At 48.0% G+C, this 2,845-nt stretch overlaps 1 pseudogene; it reads right to left on the minus strand.

Annotated features, from left to right (window-relative positions):
- Positions 1-842: 842 nt before the first annotated feature.
- LOC142440513 (polycomb complex protein BMI-1 pseudogene) lies at positions 843-2,603 on the minus strand (annotated as a pseudogene).
- Between the last annotated feature and the right edge of the window lie 242 nt (positions 2,604-2,845).

A 2,845-nucleotide genomic window follows, 5' to 3' on the forward strand; every position in this document is an offset into this window, starting at 1 on the left:
TTTAAAATATTCTATGCTGATTAAAAATTCAGAAACATAGGCAACCTACCAAGGTGAAACCAGCTGGTAAATTTCTAATAAGCATTTCTGAGTGTGTGAAACATACTTCTTTGCAGCATTTATAAATAGATAATACAATGCTGTTTCCTGTTATGTAAAATACCAATATGGCACGGTATAATAAGCATACTGTCATCGGATTCTTACAAAAGTGAAGCATGTAAACAAGTCAGGAACATCTCAATGTCCGCTTTAAAGCAGACTGACTGTCAAACTGAGGTGTGCTTTCCTTTGATCGGTTTTGTGCAGTAACAGAGAAGTGAAAATGAGACGTGGGAGTCAAAATGGCTACCTACGCAGGAATTAGTTATGTGCATCACACGGCTGCATGGAATGCATTATTTCATGAGCATTCTTTCCGTCTTGTTCAATTGCAAGATAAAACACACTTGTTTTCTACAGGTTCACAAAACGGCACAATAACAAGGACACTTAAGGAGAATGTAACGTAGGCATGAGTTGAGATGATGAACAAACATGCTCCAGTGCTTATATCCACAGCAGAATATTTCCAAATCCAAACTATGGTTACAGAAGCCATTTCACAACTTTCCTAACATGTAGAAAACGCTGGCTTGTCTTCCCCCTAACCAATTCTTCGTGGAAACAATCTCAGCTAGTGTCCACGCATCCCTTCTAGTCCATCCTTTATCGCCAAATGTAATGTCACTATAAAAGAAAGCAAACTAGACAACAAGCACAGGTCTTAGCATCTAGAAAGTCTTGTGATGAAATCTATGTACCTCGGGGTTTTACCATTTCTCCCTTAACAGTCTCAGGTGTCAACCGGAAGAAGTTGCTGACGACCTGTTCGCTGGTGAGTTTCGAGGTCTATTGGCAAAGGAAGATGGGTGGTTACCACTCGGACTGCCGCCAGTTCCACTCACGGGGCTGGAAAGGTGAGCAAACCTGGGGTGCAGAGACTGGCCTGCAGTGCTGGGGCGAGGCAAGCAAGACGCGGTGGAGGGAGCACCTCCAGCTGGGCTGGTGGCCTGATCACCCGCCGAGCCACTTTCCAGCTCTCCAGTACTCGACAGTCCATCTCTCTGGTAATGGCCTTCCTTCCTTCACAAGTGGGTGGAACTCTGTACTTCAAAGGCCATGGTCCGTTCCGCCCCCAGGTAAGAATGTAGGCAATGTCACTTAGTGTACAGTCATCCTATACGGGTTCCGCTTCATACATGAAACCAATCTGGAAAGTATTAGGTAGATCCATTTGACTTCTGAGACATGTTCGTAAATGCATCACGACGTTGCTGCGGGGCGTGGTAAAGAGCTTTTGTCATTCACCTCCTGCTTGGATTTCTTTAGGTCTTTGTTTACGTTACCATCCAATCTGTACGGCTCAAAAAATCCCACGGATAAGCCTATTCTCCCGTCACCAGTGATAATTCTCTTGCTCTCAGCGGCAACTTCTCCTCAAGCCTCCTTCGAGCCATGGCAGCATCAGCTGCAGGGCGAACTGCGTAAAAATCCCTTCTCTTCATTTCATTTCTGAAAAGCCCGGAACTACTTTGTACACAACACCGTGAGGCGTTTTATCTGGCCTTGTATTCAGGAGCGGTCTGGTTTTGTGAACGTGAGCATCACAGATTGGACAACACTTGCTGGTTCCAGACACCACACAATACATAGTTTACAGAAGGACCTGCTAGTGTGGTTGTGGCATCAGTGAAGTACCCTCCACAAAGCACACACATTAGGTAAGGATTTAGCTCTGGGAGTTTGATTCTCATTGTTCAGTGAAGTTTTCTTTAATAAAAGGTCACTTACACTTGGCATCCAGCCATGGCTACAGCTCCTTCCGGAGTCCCGCTGAGCCGTGGAGCCCGGAGCCCTGCGCCTCAGCAGGCAGATGGCCGAGCATGTTGGGCCGGAACCACTGGGTTTCTGCAACAGCTGCACCGTTTTGCATTCCCACCAGCCCAGCGGTGCTCGGGGGCTCCCATGGATCCACATCCTTGCCAGCACTTGCTGTTCTTTGCTAATATTTTGAGATAATTGACATCCTGGTGGTTATCATTTCACCTGGTGATTTTAACACGCTCCGAAATTTGAGAATCCACTGGTTAGGAAGAGAGATTGGTGACCTAAGAGCTAGTCAGGTGGTTGTGGAGATTCACTCAGTGGACAGGTAGTGATAGAGTGAGGGAAGGGAGGCAGGCAAAGGAAAGGTCAAGGCCGTGAGAGATGGGAGGGGCAGGATCTAGGGAGACAATGTCACCCGGGCTTCTGACCAGGGTGACAAGGAGTGTGACAGTGGCCTTGGCAGAAATAAGAAGGGTGGGAGGAAGAGCAATTTAGGGGAAGATAATCTATGCTTGGGTTCGGCCACTTTGCATTGGAGGTGCTAAAGGACATTCAGACGGGCGTGGGCAATGCAGGAGCATTAGCAAATCCCAAAGTGGCACCAGACATTTCCAGTCGGCTCACAGGTCTGGAAACAATGGGGTACTAATGAGGCTCAGGCCAGGGGTCAGGTCTTTCGGGAGTCTATTAGCTTTCTCTGCTCGGTCACACGATCACCCTTACCGATCAGCCATCTGCAGACAGAGGCCATTAGTAGCTTAAAGTCGGCAGAGGAGGAGAAATGATCATGATCAGTCTCAGGACCTACAACCCAGCTCAAAGCACCTGCCCATCCGTGGCTGCCAGGCAGCGGCATCGTCCACGATGCGCCCACGACCGTGGCTCAGTCGTGTGCCCTGGTTGAAATAAACATGCACGGCCTTGCCAACACCACTCGCTAGCAGGTGACTTTCAAAGAAATCTTCCAAATCCTCAC

Source organism: Tenrec ecaudatus, chromosome 2, assembly GCF_050624435.1.
Source record: "Tenrec ecaudatus isolate mTenEca1 chromosome 2, mTenEca1.hap1, whole genome shotgun sequence".
Taxonomy (NCBI): domain Eukaryota; kingdom Metazoa; phylum Chordata; class Mammalia; order Afrosoricida; family Tenrecidae; genus Tenrec; species Tenrec ecaudatus.